Source organism: Leptosomus discolor, chromosome 5 (assembly GCF_034619465.1).
Source record: "Leptosomus discolor isolate bLepDis1 chromosome 5, bLepDis1.hap2, whole genome shotgun sequence".
In the NCBI taxonomy this organism is placed as follows: domain Eukaryota; kingdom Metazoa; phylum Chordata; class Aves; order Leptosomiformes; family Leptosomidae; genus Leptosomus; species Leptosomus discolor.
Window position 1 is genome coordinate 57,441,208 of NC_141395.1, and position 16,538 is coordinate 57,457,745.

At 39.6% G+C, this 16,538-nt stretch overlaps 1 protein-coding gene across 1 annotated transcript in view; it reads left to right on the top strand.

Annotated features, from left to right (window-relative positions):
* Positions 1 to 16,538, top strand: part of CPQ (carboxypeptidase Q) — a 174,938-nt gene that overhangs the window by 10,121 nt on the left and 148,279 nt on the right. Inside the window, exon 2 of the mRNA XM_086465921.1 lies at positions 11,886 to 11,918. The gene's annotated coding sequence lies outside the window, so the exon portion shown is untranslated. The remainder of the gene's footprint in view (positions 1 to 11,885; positions 11,919 to 16,538) is intronic.

Below are 16,538 nucleotides of genomic sequence, written 5' to 3' on the forward strand. Positions count from 1 at the left end.
ATGTTCTTTGGGGTTTTTTCTACTTTGATTTCCAGCTGACTTTTTGTAATACAACCATTTGCTTCACTGCAGTAAGCTTTTGACCAGCTCCTCTTGGTAGTATCAGGAGAAAGGGGCTGAGTCGTCATGCTAGTTGAAATGTCTTTCATGTAGCAACGGAATCACTTGGAGATGTCACTTCCGGGTCCCTTCTCTTCCACTTGTTTGTCCATTTGGTCTGTCTGTAGTTGTAAGGCCCTAAAGGCATGTTTATCTCAGTGTGTCTGTGCAGCAGGTAGCACTATGGACCCTAATCTTAACTGAGACTGTTGAATGCCACTTAAAATAATAAAAAAAAATATTAATACAGATCAATATCTGCTGTCATAACTGACTTTTTTTTTGGTCCTGCAGTAGCAAAATTGTTTGATAATTTTTTGTCTCTTAAATTGCATTAAAAAGTAACCAGAAGTTAAATGCAGAATCAGAACTGCATTATGCATAGTAGCTGTAGTGCTCCATGATCAAATGTGTGCTGCGCTGGAGAGTAGCTTTGATGAAGTGGTGTTGGAGCTTTCCTTAACATCAGAAAGAGGTCTGGTTTTGCTAATTTATATCTCAAAATTGGCTGAAAACCAGTTTTCTATCAAGCTCTTTAAGTAAAGTGTATTTGTCATGTTTACAGTGTGTTCTTTGCCTTGGTTTTTTATGTTTAAACTATTTAAGCTTGCTTTTATTCGTACCTTGCAGCGCAGTCTGTGATGGGATGGTGGCCCCAGTAGTACATTGCCACTGAACTGTAGCAATTTGTTTGTGATGTTGACATGTTGGAATACAGTATGATAGAGTAGCAGTATTGTGCCCTAGTGAGCATGATGAAATCGTAAACGGCATACTTCATAACATATCTCTCCTGTTTTGGCTGGGACAGAATCACAGCCTGGCCATGCTAGGCAGGCTCAAGTCATCCAGGGCAGCTGACCTGAGTTAGCTACAGGGGTAGCCCATCCCATGATGCCGTGCTCATTATAAAGGGGGAAGGTTTGCTGGGGAGAGGGAGCTCCTGTGGGGTTCCTGCTGCTCCTCCTCTGGCTTCTCCCGAGGCCTGCTCTCTGGTCAGTTGTGATGACTGGATATTCATTTGGCTGAGTATAACTGTGTATCTCTGTTGGTGTTGGTGGTGCTTCATTAAATCTGTTTTCACTTCCACACATGGGTCTGCTCTCCTTTTTCCTACTTCCCCTCCCTGGCTGGTGAGGGATTGTCAAGTGATGGAGCAACTGTTAGAGTTTGGCCCCAGGTACAGGCTGAACATAGACACTATCTTGTTGACGTTAATATCCTTTCCCACCCTTAATGTAAGTAAAGAAAAGCGTGCATCATAAAGATGACTTTTCTGTCAGTTTTAATGAGAAATTCTTTATGCTGTGCCTTTATCATGTAGTTGTATTTACAAATTCATCCTTTGTGGAACTGGAAGGGGAAGGCTTGGTGGGCATATCTTACAGTAAGGAGGCAAAAGGCTTGAATATCAGTTTTCTTAACAAGTCTAGCAATATGTTCACCAGATTTCTCAGCTTCACAAAACCACTTGGATGTTGTTACTATAGCTGTATGAGGAATGTACCTTTTCTTGTGACTGTAGAGAAAGACTGTAGGAAAAAACCTAACAAATAAAAAAGATGTTCAGAGAAGTTACAGTTATTTCAATCTGGAAAATTTATTTATTAATATTCTTAAATATCTTATAATATTCAGCAATGCTGAAGAATTATTGACTTAATTTGGAATTGTGTTGCTACTTATAGTCTGTAAAATGAGATTGTAGGTGTATGAAGTAAAATAGCTAAAATGGTTGGATTCTTTTGAAAATATTGGTCTTGCCTTTTTTGGTCTTTTTCTTTGAAGTGTTTAATAATGTGCATGACTTTTCTCTGAACTTGTTGACTTAAAATGAAGAATTTTGTTCCATATACAAAGCAAAAAATTCTTTGTACATGTGTGGTCGTAGAGAAATATTATTCTTGTCATGTATGGAAATTCTAAGAATTTGACTGAAGAGTTTAGAATTCTAAAGTGGTTTGTAGTGTATGTAGGTGGCATAATTTTTGTTAAGGCCAGACAGGTCACTTAATCAGAAAACTTGGCTTTTTGCACTCCATTACATAATTAGTAACAAAGTTTACTTATTTTGGTCATTCATTTTGGCAAATATCCAGACCCTTTGTAGTGTATAGTCACCTTTAAAACTGAGATTTAATTGTCAGAAGGAGACACTCAAAGTATTTGTATTTTCTGGCCAAAGTCTGGCGCAACATAAAGCATACATGTTTCATGAAGGACTGAACAGCCTTCTGCTGGAACACTGCTTGGAGGAGCTCCAAGAAGTGCCTGTGAGTGCCAGATACTTGGGGTTTTGTTTCCTTTTGGCTTTCTTAGGGGTGGCAGACCAACTTGTGACACTAACAGCCCTACACTGACTGTTGTTAATGAAACTTGTTTTGCTCCTGTTACAATGTTCATCCACTATCTTCAGCAGCTTTTGCTGTCCAGAGAGATGAATTGATCATTTGTTCTTAGCTCATACCTTCTGGTTTAGGCTTTATCCTGGTATGAAGGTAGTCATTTAGCCGAATGCAGTCTACTGGTCTTTCAATAAAAACTCGGAAAGAAAATATTTGGCATCAGAATTGCGGGAATAATTTAACTGTAAATACAAGGTATTGTTGAACATGTTTTCAAAAAGAAACTTGGTTTAGATTTTTGGGTGATAGATGTTTAAGTATGGGACTTAGCTGGCAATTCTTGCCTTTGGTGCCTCTTAATTTGTTCTCTCTCTTTAGTACTTCATTCTTTTCCATAGCCTAATTCATCTCCTTGGATAAGAAAATACAGAAAAAGTTGTAAGAGATTTCTGTGGTTATATTGCCTCAATAAAAAAGGAGTGCTTTTTTCCTGTAGGAAAGGCTGAAAGAAAAATATGCAGTTCTGAAGAGTTTGTTTCTCAATTACATATGAATTTCCTGAAAAGATGAGTGTAACCCAAGACAGGTTCCTACAATCAAGAAAGGTTTCCTAAATTAGTAAGAGATCACTGATGTTTTGTCTCAGAACGGGTGTGTGTGAGTATATTTATTTTTTTCATAAGCCAGTCTTTCTATATCTGAGCACAACCTATCCTGTTTTTTACACTAGAGCAATAGTTGGGGACTTGGAGGAAGTGTCACTGAAGTTGAGCATCAAAATAATGGATAATATAATTACAGCCCTGTTCTGTTATGTTTTGATTTAATTGTCCAAGATAATCTTTCTCACCCTCCACCCAGTTGTCTTTCAACACCATCAGCTGGCGTTAGCTGTGTACTTTGGCATTCATTGTTACATGTGTATTTTGGTGTCATTGTTTAGTAACTGCCTTCCTTTCATTAAATATTTCTGTTCTATTCAGTTGTTCTCATCTAAAAATCCCACCGAATTCCTGTCTTTTACCTCTGAAAATATAATGTACTCCCTTTTGAGAACTGTTTGTATTTTGAATGCTCATTAAGAATAATATCAGCTGCTATGTGACCTAGGCATTGCTTGGTGGTAATGTCTTTTTTTTTTTTTTTTTTAACTTAATTTTTGTCTTGGCTGTCACTCTTCTTAGGGAAGTAGCAGGCTGATTGTTTCTTTAGCTTTGCTTATACAGCATTCTGCACATGGATTATGGTGTGATTCTTCAGGGTTACTACCATCCATTTTAGCAGCAGCTACTGAATAAGGTTATGTCAAGGTAGGCTGTTACTATTCTGAGGCTTGCAGGTGAAGAAAGAGTTAGGTGTGGTTTCTTTTACTGCTTCCTTCCTATGTTAAGCTATAGTACTTCCACCATATAGAATATAAATAGGGTATGAACTTTTTCTTTTGCCATATGGGGAGCTATGACTGCAGTGTCTCTGGGCACATATGGACTTCCTCTGTTTTAATCCTTAGCCTTCTTTAAACATTTCACTTTCTATTCTCTCCATGTAAGTCAGTATCGCTACCTGGTCATACTCTATTAGGTCACACTTATCTTTTCAAGGATTTCAGGGCACATCTTCAGTTGTAGCAAATCAAGATAGTTCTTCTGAAGTTGGTGAAGGTAAAACAGCTCGTGATTTGGTGTTTCCTTTGGAGCTCTAGGCTTTTTGGTCCAAGTAATAAGATTTTGTATTGTAGTCAGCCTTGTATCCATATTGTGTTGTACTCTTCCTTTCCTTAGGTTTAGATGTAAAAAGGCTCATTTTAAGACTTTGTAATGTAAACGATATCTTTGACTGTGAGTGTTCCCAAAGCCAAGATTTTCTGACTGATTAAACGTTCTCCCAGTTGAGGAATCTTGACAGTTCTGGAAAAGCAGTCTTTGAGGAATGTCTGCTTTTCTGCTTCACTCTTCAAGATCATAAAGTGTTCCCCCCTGCCCCCCTTATCTTTCTAAGTGATGGAAGAACTCTATAACTTTATTTTTAGGCAGAAATCTCCTCCTCGTTTTGTAAGTCCACCTAGCCTTCCAGCCATCCTACTCCACAGCTGTCACAACAAACTTTCTTTCAGATGCTATTAAATGTATCAGACATCAGTCGGCAGCGTGTGAGTTTGTTACCCTGAGGCTTTTCAGTCTGTTCTCATGTTATCAAAACCACTGTGCGATTTCAAGGTTTCCCACATTCCTTGGAGGAAAATCAAATGGTACGTGGTTAGGAAACTGATAGATACTCCGCAGATTTAGCGGATCTCTAGCAATTAAGTGGTTAATATCCTCAATTTCTTGTTTTCTTTCCTCATTTCCCATAACCATGACTCTAGTGAACTCTGTATCCTTTTGTTTGTATTTTCAACTGGGATTTTGGGAAAGCTTTGCCACACTGGAGAAAAAGCATTGCTCTAGCTTTGTTTATCTTGTTTCTCTTCCCTCAGTACCTCTTTCAGTTATCCAAATGCTGTAGACAGTGCTCTCATCTGGGAGGTTTTTTTTATCATCTTTCATTTTCCATCTGTTACATTTAAGTAATTTTTATTGTGATATTTTTAATGGCGGTTACACCAGTCAGCCTGGTTACAGATTGGGTGTGCTAAAGCTTTTTTATATAAGGGCACCCTAAAAGATGAAGATCCCAATGATCTTGCCCTTCAGCATCAAAGACAGTAGTTAGCTACAGAGAAATGGATCAGACAATAGGTGGAAGCATCCTTAAAGTAGCTGCTTAGCTACCATTAAACATATCTTTTTATGACACCACCTGCACTACTGACATAGCATTGTGCTGTACATGTCCTTCTTTTTCATACTAATTAGAGCTGACACTTACTTCCTGCCTTTAATTTCTCTTTTTCTTCTGTGTACCTACTCACTTGATTTTTTTTTAAACCCTTTCAGCTTGTGTTTATGGCTTCCTTTCAGATTCTGAATCACAGATTTAGGTTGGAAGACATCTTTTGAGCTTACCTAGTCCAAACGCCCTGTTTAAGCAGGGTCAGCTGCAGCAGATTGCCCAGGCCCGTGCACAGTCAGGTTTGGAATATCTCCCCATATGGACACTTCACAACCTCTGTGGGCAACTTGTTGCAGTGTATGTCCACCCTCACAGTAAAAAAAAGTGCATTCTTGTCCTCAAATGGAATTTCCTATGTTTCAATTGGTGCTCATTGCCTCTTGTTCTGTTAGTGGGCACCACTGAAAGGAGCCTGGCTCTGTCTTCTTCGTTTCCTCACATCAGATATTTATACCTATTGATGAAACCCATCCTGGGTCTTTTATTCTGCAGGCTGAGCAGTCCCAGTTCTCTCAGCCTCTCCTCATAGGATAGGTAGTTCCATCCCTTAGTCATCTTCATGGCCCTTTGTTGGACTTTCTCCATTATGTCCATGTCTCTCTTGTGTTGGGGAGACCAAAAATGGATAAATACTCCAGGTGTGGCCTCACCAATGCTGAGTAGAGGGGAAAGTTCACCTCCCTTCACCTGCTGGCAACACTCCTCCTAATGTGCAGCCTACCAGTCTGTTGGTCTTTGCCCCTAGGTTGCATTGCTGACTCATGCTCAGCTTGTCCACCAGGAACCCCATGGTCTTTGTCTGCCAAGCTGCTTTCCAGCTCGGAGGTCCCAGCCTGTCTTGGTGCAGGGGGATTAGTCCTCCCCAGATGCAGGATTTTTTCATTTGCTCTTGTTGAACTTCCTAAGTTCCTACCTGTCTGTTTCTCCATTCACCCTTGAGTGGCAGCATAGCCATCATGTACATCAGCCACTCCTCCTTACTTCATATCATCTGCAAGTCTGTTGAGACTGCACCCTGTCCAAGCACCCAGATCATGGATGGTGGCGTTGAAGAGTACTGGACCAAGTATTGACTTCTAGGGGACACCATTAGTTACTGATCACCAACTAGATGGCGTATGAATAATCAAACCCCTCTGAGCTTGGTTGTTCAGCTGGTTTTCAGTCCACCTCACTCTGCTCATCCAGTCTGTACTTCATTTGCTTCCCTAAGATCTTATGGGAGACGATGTCAAATGCCTTACAACATCCACTGTTCTCCCCTCAACTACCAAGCCAGTAATTTTTTTCTAGAAGGCTATCAGGTTGATTAAGCATGATTTCCCCATGGTAAATCCATGCTAACTATTCCAAGTCACCTTATCCTTCAAATGTTTGGAAATAATTTCCAGGAGGATTTTCTCCTGTCACCTTGCCAGGGATTGAGGTGAGGCTGACTGGCCTGTAGTTCCTCACATCTTATTTCTTGCAGTTCTTGAAGATAGGAGTTACATGATCTTTCAAATATAATTGAGAGTGGCCTCACAATGACATCAGCTAGCTCTGTCAGCATTTGTGGGTGCAATCAATCAGGCCCCATGGATTTACATATGTCCAGTTTAAGTGCTCCCTAACCTGGTCTTCCACCACCAAGGATATGTCTTCCTTGCTCCAGACTTTCCATTTGAAATGTTCGGCTAAGATTTTGCAGGAAGAAACCTATCTATCTATCTATCTCTTCTATGGACGGCTTTGGTGAGGCTGCACCTCGAATACTGCAGAGGCTACAGAGGCGGGCTACCAAACTAGTAAAGGATTTGGAGCATGTCTCATATGAGGAATGGCTGAGGGATCTGGGGCTGTTTAGCCTGGAGAAGAGGAGGCTGAGGGGAGACCTTATCGCTCTCTACAGCTGCCTGAAAGGAGGTTGTAGTCAGGTGGGGGTCCTAGGGTGTTCTCCCTAGTAACAAGCGACAGAACAAGGAGAAATGGCCTTAAGCTGCACCAGGGAAGGTTCAGGCTGGATCTTAGGAAGAATTTCTTTACTGAAAGGGTTGTCAGGCATTAGAACAGTCTGCCCAGGGAGGTGGTGGAGTCACCATCCCTGGAGGTGTTTAAGAGACAGGTAGCTGTTGTACTTAGGGATATGGTTTAGTGGTGTTGATAGAGCTAGGACAAAGGTTGGACTTGACGATCTTGAAGGTCTTTTTCCAACCAAAACTGTTCTGTGATTCTATGACTATGTTTAGACCACGTCCTTCCTTCTGTATATGGATCCAGATCTCCCATGGCTGGATGCCCCTTATCCAGTTCACCTGAAGCTAAAAGAACTGGAACCATTTTACATTACTGCCTTTTAGCTTTGTACTCATTTTGGACCACTGAGTTTCCATGGTTCCTAAGTGTAGTCTTCCATTCTGGAAAGCTGGGAGCCTGCATGACCCTTTAAGCTGGACATGATTAAGCCTGAGCCCTGCTGAAGTTTCTGAAGAGATCAAATTCATCTGGCATAAACATGCAGTGTCTAATATGTGAATGGCTTTCAGCTCTGCTCAAAATGGGAAGAGCATTGGTGATTCCCACTTTTTGCTTGTTATGTCAGTGATTAGAAGTCCCTTTGAAGAAGTAAAAGGTACGAGTTGTAGGTTTTATATAGTCCTGAGACCTTCACTTTTTAGGAGAATACCCTAAATATGAGGCTTCAGGCAAGGCTGGAACTGGACCATTCTGTGTCCTTTCCATGCGTGCAAGACTTATAGGGTCAGAAAAATAACGTAGAGGGATTATAACCCTCTAACAAGCATCCTTGCTTCCTGGAAGGGCAAGGGGAATTCCAGACTCCTACCCCTAGTTTAGAAAATGGTTATTTTGTACTAAAGGGCCATGGAATAAGATGCATTAATAGGCATGGGAGAAAGGACTGTACTTCCTGAAAGTGTATTTTCTTCTTATCTCATTTTGCTCTAAACTTCTACTGAAGAAATTCAGTGAATAATTAAATGCATTGAACAATTGTGACAGTCCTGTTTTTTATTTTTTTTTTTTAATTTGGCTGGTGCTGTGATGTTCATTTGCTGAGTCTAACTAGTGAGTTGTGCAAACCTCAGTAGTCTCTTTTCCCAGATGATTCACTAGGATGATAAACTTAATGTTGCAGAGACTGGGACAACAGATGTGCTATTCTTTCCCTGAATTAGCGGTGGAGTGATTCCTGTATTGCAATGCAAGTGAGTATGATATTATTTTACCTAGCATATTGGACAGATACTGCTGGACTGCTAGCTTTTGGACAGATTACGCTGGACTATTCAAGGAAAGCACAATAAATTACGTTCCTGTTCTTGTGTCCTTACCCAGGGTTTGAATTCGGTTACGCCTCTGTTACAATGGAATGTCAGGTAGTGAAATGCTGTGTGTGGTGGGAGTATGTTACATCCACAAAAGCTGTGGAAACACACGTGTATTCTCAGTGTTCAGTGGGAAGTTCTTAGAAAAAGTGCGGCTTTTAAATGCAGCTCCTCTGGGGCAGCCTTTGGGGTGAGGATGCTGCTGGCTTTGAATGAGGCCAGGAGGAGCAAAGGAAACATGCCTTAGTTAAGGGAAATGTGATAACTGTGATTTCATTTCTCCATTGAAAAAAATGCTGTAAGTTGGTAGCTGGGGGCTCTTTGAGGTGGCCAATGCTAATTAAACGATCCCCCTGTGTTTTCTGTTTAGCAACTAAATGTTGTCTGGTAGATTTTGCAAATCCTTAAACAAACAAAACCCCAAACCTTAAGTTTTTGACTTTTGACTACAAAGTTGTTGTCTTACTCCACTCAGCAAGAATTTGTCTTATGGCAGAAATCAGATTATCTTGCTTCTTTGTGGATAGTGAGCTTGGAAAAAATCTTGGAATGAGCATGGTCATCCTGAGAAAATTAGTGATGTCTCTAGCAGAGGATGTCTATGAGCATGTAATTAACTGGTGCAAAGGGAAGGAACATGGGGAAAGTACAGCACATAGCAATAAAAATACACCAATACCCTCTGTGTAGTACAACCACAAATAAACAGTAACTCAGCCTATAAAAGGCATTTTAGAATTCTCTGTCGGTGTCCTGAGATAACCCGAGTCTTCTGCTCCTAGTTGTGTAGAACTCTGACCTGTCTGTCTTGCAGAGAGAGAGGAAACCTGTGTGATAGATTTATCATTCATATATGAAATCACAGATGATTTTTGTTCTCTTTTGGGAAAATGATACTTCACTGTGATGAATGTGTTAGTACTGTGATCTCAAGTTTAGGGGACATTTGAATAGTTAAGGAGAATACCTTAATATCCTTATATTGCTAAAGCTATTTTTTAACTTGCTGTTTATGAAAAGACCCATAAAGGACTATGAAAGGCTGGTAGTTTGTGCTGGTTATGATATGAGCTGGGCTTGGTGACTTCAAAAATTTTGTGTGTGTGAGTTTTGGTTGTTTTTTTTTTTTTTTTTTCTGGAGGGTTTGGTGGTTTTTTTTCTTTCTTTTTTTTTTTCTTTGGTTTTTTTCTTTGTTTTTTCTTTTTTGTTTTTTCTTTTTTTTTTCTTTGTTTTTTCTTTCTTGTTTTTTCTTTCTTTTTTCCTTTCTTTTTTTTCCTTTCTTTTTTTTTCTTTCTTTGTTTTCTTTCTTTGTTTTCTTTCTTTGTTTTCTTTCTTTGTTTTCTTTCTTTGTTTTTTCTTTGTTTTCTTTCTTTGTTTTCTTTCTTTGTTTTCTTTCTTTGTTTTCTTTCTTTGTTTTCTTTCTTTGTTTTCTTTCTTTGTTTTCTTTCTTTGTTTTCTTTCTTTGTTTTCTTTCTTTGTTTTCTTTCTTTGTTTTCTTTCTTTGTTTTCTTTCTTTGTTTTCTTTCTTTGTTTTCTTTCTTTGTTTTCTTTCTTTGTTTTCTTTCTTTGTTTTCTTTCTTTGTTTTCTTTCTTTGTTTTCTTTCTTTGTTTTCTTTCTTTGTTTTCTTTCTTTTGTTTTCTTTCTTTGTTTTCTTTCTTTGTTTTCTTTCTTTGTTTTCTTTCTTTGTTTTCTTTCTTTGTTTTCTTTCTTTTTTCTTTCTTTCTTTCTTCTTTCTTTCTTTCTTTCTTTCTTTCTTCTTTCTTTCTTCTTTCTTTCTTCTTTCTTTCTTCTTTCTTTCTTCTTTCTTTCTTCCTTTCTTTCTTCTTATCTTTCCTTCTTTCTTTCTTCTTTCTTTCTTCTTTCTTTCTTCTTTCTTTCTTCTTTCTTTCTTCTTTCTTTCTTCTTTCTTTCTTCTTTCTTTCTTCTTTCTTCTCTTTTCTTTCTTCTTTCTTTCCTTCTTTCTTTCTTCTTTCTTTCTTCTTTCTTTCTTCTTTCTTTCTTCTTTCTTTCTTCTTTCTTCTTCCTTCTTTCTTTCTTCTTTCTTTCTTCTTCTTTCTTCTTCTTCTTCTTTCTTTCTTTCCTTTCTTCTTCTCTTCTTCTTTCTTTCTTCTTTCTTTCTTTCTTTCTTTCTTTCTTTCTTTCTTTCTTTCTTTCTTTCTTCTCTTTCTTCTTTCTTTCTTCTTTCTTTCTTCTTCTTTCTTTCTTCTTTCTTTCTTCTTTCTTTCTCTTCTTTCTTTCTTCTTTCTTTCTTTCTTCTTTTCTTCTTCTTCTTTCTTCTTTCTTCTTTCTTTCTTCTTTCTTTCTTCTTTCTTTCTTCTCTTTCTTTCTTCTTTCCTTCTTTCTTTCTTTCTTCTTCTTTCTTCTTTCTTTCTTTCTTTCTTCTTTCTTTCTTTCTTTCTTTCTTCTTTCATCTTTCTTCTTTCTTTTCTTTCTTCTTCTTTCTGTCTGTCTGTCTGTCTGTCTGTCTGTCTGTCTGTCTGTCTGTCTGTCTTTCTGTCTGTCTGTCTTTCTGTCTGTCTGTCTTTCTGTCTGTCTGTCTTTCTGTCTGATCTGTCTGTCTGTCTGTCTGTCTTTCAGTTTATGTAGTCTAGAAATGTGGTTTAATTCTTTCACTCTTTCTGTGTCATAATTCTGCATTGCATAGCCGGTGTTTCAGATGGCATCTCATGAATGCATGCCTGATGGTTCATCCCCACTTCTTGGGAGCTGATCAGACAGCTCTCACAAAAATGTTGTGGGTTGCGTATTCTGTTTCCATGATGAATCTGTGCTTCTAAGTGCCTGTACACTAATATACACAGCATGGGGAATAAATATGAGGGAGTTAGAGATCTGTGTGCAGTTGCAGGGCTATGATCTTATTTGGATCATGGAGATGTGGAGGGATAGCTCATGACTGGAATGCTTGCAATGGACGGATATATGCTCTTTAGTAAGGACAGACTGGGAAGAAAAGGAGGTGGAGTTGCCCTTTATGTGAGAGAACAGCTGGAGTGCTTGGAGTTCTGCCTAGGGATGGATGATGAGCCAACTGAGAGCTTATGGATAAGGATTAAAGTGCAGACCAATATGGGTGACATTGTAGTAGCTGTCTGCTATAGACCACTTATCAGGAAAAACAAGTAGATGAGGCCTTGACAGCTAGAAGTGCTTCTCATTTACAGGCCCTGATGCTCATGGTGGACTTTAACCATCCCAATATCTCTTGGAGGGTCAGCACAGCAGGTTATAAGCAATCCAGGACATTCATGACACAGGTAATAGAGAAGCCAGCAAGAAGAGGTGCTTTGCTGGACCTCATACAAGCAAGAAAGGGCTGGTTGTGGTATAAAGGTCAAAGGCAGCCTTGGCTGCAGTGACTGTGAGATAACGGAGTTCAGGATCCTAAAAGCAGGGTAAAAGCAAGATCACAGTGCTGGACTTCAGGAGAGAAGACTTTGACCTCTTCAAAGATCTGCTTGATAAAAGTCCTGTGGGATAAAGCCCTGAAAGAGGGAAGAGGGTCCCAAGAAAACTTGTTAATATTCAAGCATTACCAACTGCAAGCTCAAGAACAGTCCGTCTCAACAAGCAAAGATGGCAGGAGGCCTGCATCGATGAACAAGAAGTTCCTGGCAAAACTTGTTCATTAAAAGGAAGCGTACAGAAGGAGGAAGCAGGGACAGATGGCCTAGGAGGAATATGAAGATGCTCTGTGAGCATGTAGGGATGGGTTTAGGAAAGCCAAAGCCCACCTGGAGCTGAATCTGACAGGGAATGTGAAGGGCAACAAGAAGACCTTCTATAAGGACATAAGCAGCAAATGAAAGACTACGTAAAAGGTGGGCCTGCTGCTGAATGGGGCAGGGACCTATTGACACAAGACGTGGAAAAACTTGGGGAACTGAATACCTTCTTCACCTCAGTTTTTATTAGTATGACCAGCGTTCAGAAATCCCAGGTCCTGGAGACCAAAGGGAAAGTTTGGAACAAGGAAGTGTTAGCCTTGGTGAAAATGGTAAGATCAGGGAATACTTAAGAAAACTGAAACCCATAAGTCTGTGGGACCTGGTGGAATGCACCAGTGAATGCTGAGGGAGCTGATGTAATTGCAAGGCAATTACAATTGTCTTTGGAAGATCATGGCAATCAGCAGAGGTACCTGAGGACTGGAAAAGAGCAAATGTCATGCCTATCTTCAAAAAGCCTGGGAAGGAGGACCCAGGGAACTACAGGTGGGACAGCCTCACCTTGATCTTGAAGATGCAGAACAACTCCTCCTGGAAATAATTTCCAGGCACATGAACAACAAGAAGGTGACTGGGAGTAGTCAGCATGGACTTACCAAGGGGAGGTCATCCTTGACCAACCCAATAACCTTCTATGATGAAATGCTTGGCTTATTAAATGAGGGGAGAGAAGTGGATGTTGTCTACCTTGACATTAATAAGGCTTTTGACACTGTCTCCCATGAGCTCTTGGGAAAGCTGATGAAATATGGGCTGGATGAAAAATTTGCTCAACAGCCGAGTTGAGAGGGTTGTGATCATTGGCACAAAGTCCAGTTGCCGACCAGTAACTAGAGATGCCCCCTAGAAGTCAATATATGGTCCAGTACTCTTCGGTCTTCTTTAATGATCTGGATGCTTGGACAGAGGGCACCTTCAGCAAGTTTGCAGATGATACAAAGTTAGAAGTGGCTATTACAGCGGATGGTTGTGCTGACATTCAGAGGGACCTCAACAGGCTGGAGAAACAGGCTGACAGGAATGTCAGGAAGTTCAGCAAGAGGAAATTAAAAGTTCTGCACCTGATGAGGAACAACTCCATACACCAAGACATGCTGGCGGCTGCCCAGCTGGAAAGCAGCTTTGTGGAACAGGATCTGGACATCCTGGCAGATATGAAGTTGAATGAGCCAGCAACGTACCTTTGTGGCAAAGGCCAACAGCCTGGTGGGCTGCATTGAGAGGAATGTTGCCAGCAGTTTGAGGGAGGTGATCCTCCCCCTCTGCCTAGCTCTGGTGAGGCCACACATAGAGTATTGTGTCCAGTTCTGTGCTCCCCAGCACAAGAGAGATGATGAAGGGATTAGAGCATCATCCATATGAGGAGCGGCTGAGGGAGCTGGGACTGTTGAGCCTAAAGAAGAGAAGGCTTGGAGGCATCTCATCAGTGGATGCAAATACCTGATGGGAGGGTGCAAAGAAGATGGTGCCAGGCTGTCTTCTGCGATGACCATCGACAGGACCAGAGGCAATGGGCGCACACCGAAACACAAGAGGTTCTGTGTGAACATCAGGAAACTCAACTCTTCTTCTTTCTTTTTTTTTTTTTTTTTTTTTTTTTTTTTTATCCTTCCTGTGGAGTCAAAAGCCATGTGGATGTGGTCCTGGGCAGCCTGCTCTAGATGGCCCTGCTTGAGCAGGGGTGTTGGACAAGATGAGCTCCAGAGGCCCTTCTAGCTGGAACCATTCTGTGATTGTGTGATAGGCACTTTGCTGACTTCCCAGAAGTTATGCTTTAAAATTACAAGTGCTTTCTTGTAGCAACATACAGGAGGGGTAACCATTCGCATTCTTAGTACCAACTAGATTCTTTACTGAGAGTGGTAGTTCAGCTTTTCCTGGCATGCTCTGCCACCGTTAAGGTGAAGCTTCTTTGGAAGAAAAATGTCATTAAAAATCTGAGAAAAATCAGAAGTACAGTGGGAACTGTAACTACCAAAGTTACATCTGAATTTCCCAGATTCTTTATCTCAGGATGTTTCTTGAACAAGGAGGAGTCAAACGGGTAGTTCCTGCCACATACACTGAGACAAAGATTTTTATGTGGAAATATAAATACACTGAAACTAAGAGAGGACAGAAGAGGAAATGGGACAAGATACCTTAATATACAATAAATTCTCACATCACATCCAGTACGTAACTTCATTATGTCAAAGGCTTATTTTTATTTATTTATTTTTAGTGAATGCTGGAAGATCATAGAATCATAAGGTTGGAATAGACCTCTGAGAACATCAAGATGGTCCAGATTGAACATCTTGGGAAAATGAATTAATCTCTTTGTGGTTCATTGTAACAAACATAAGTGGAAAGGTGGTTTCTTAGCTTAGATCATTCACAATGGAGCTTGCAGAAGCTTTCAATACAACTGTGGCATGTGCTCCCAGAGGCACGAAACTGCTGTAACCTCACATTTAATGTCAGGAATTGGCTTGACTACTGGTTTGCTGTGTGGCTTCTGGTGGTGGGAGTTAATTCAGGAATATCCTGCAATCAGTGTTCTGTGGTGGTCAGACTCTGGTCCCTTCTGGCATTATAATATACAAAGCTATTTTTATTGTGATATTTGTCTACTTCCTAAAATGACTGAGAACTAATGCTCAATTAAAGCTCCTGAAGTGTGCAGTTGTCTGAAAATAAAGGAGGATTTTTTTTTGTATTTTGCATGTGAATATCTTATGTGGATATTATGTATGCAAATACATATGTATATATGTGTACACACACACTTATACCCTCCCCCCCACCTTTGTACTGGCCATCTGTATACAGAAAAATACAAGGTAAATATATTGTCATGATTCATCAGGTCAGTGATCATAAAATGAAGAGTATAACTCTCCAGAAATACTAAATAAATACAAACAGGGAAGAAGGATAATGTGGAAATCTTAATAGCAAAATTTTAGTAATATTTCCGCCATGCAGGTCTGACTCACCCATATTTTATCCATATTAGCTAACTAATTAATCTTTTGCTATTTGTAGAACAATTCTTCCCACGAAAAACATTTTGTAGAATAGAGGCTAACATTCACCTTTAGTGTTACTATTCTTTGAGGCAAATTACATTCTTTTTCAAAAATATTGGTAATCCCATGAAAGTCCCTGAAAATGTCAGAAGTGCTGAATCAAAATCTTTTTGGGCTAGTAGTAATTGTCACTTCACTTGGCTGTAACTAATTACCATTTTTTTAAAGTCTCATAATAATTGCAGCTATAGAGCTCATTTAAAGACCTTATTTCTTACTGCTAATTTCTATCATTCAAATTGCAGTCTAATTTAAATTCAAAGGAAAATGAAACAATTACATTTCCTTTTGGCTATATCAATAGACATATATTTGATATTTTGGATTTGGATAATCATACTTCCTGTGTTATAAAAGAGCTTCACAACTACTCCAGCCGATTCCAGAGTTTTTTTTGTCCGTTCAGTTAATAGTATAGACAAACTGTCACTTTTACGGAATTGAAATTTTGTAAGATCTTGAAAATGAGAACTTTTAATGATAAGATGGATAAACTATTAAGTGTTAACAAAGATAAATCTTGGTATTCAACCCAGGATCAGAACCCCTGGCGCTGTACCTCTCTACAGTGCTGCTGAAGTCAGTTCTTAAGAGATACACCAGTTAATAAGAAATTGTGTTTCTCTAGTAGCCATGGATTTATGCGGTGAAGAAATTCATACTTTTATCCTGGGGGCATTGGATCTAAATTGCTCTGACATCTTTCTAGTGCAATAGAAAGTGCTGTCCTGATTATGAAGATAGAGATTAAGAAGCATTTTTATTTATGAATGGTTTAAGAAATGTTTTTGTCCAGATGTTTTGTGTGAAGGCATTTGATTTGGCACTTCTGGCAAATCCTGTTCCTAACAGAAAGGAGATGCAAAGCTCCTGTATGGGAGCAGCCCTGGGTTTTGCTTCAGTGAAGGATGTGATTATTTAAAGAGATGCAGCATTCCAAGGATGTTTCTGAAGACCACAACAAAGACTATGTCCGGCAGTCTAAGCATCTTTTTCATTTGCTTTCAATAATTGTGTCTCCAAGTTGAGTTTACTTTCATGCCAGTTCTGATCAAAGCATTCTCATGATAAACGGATTTATTTTCATTTTGGTCTGTCTGCCAATCCAAATAACAAAAGTATTGCTGATAGCT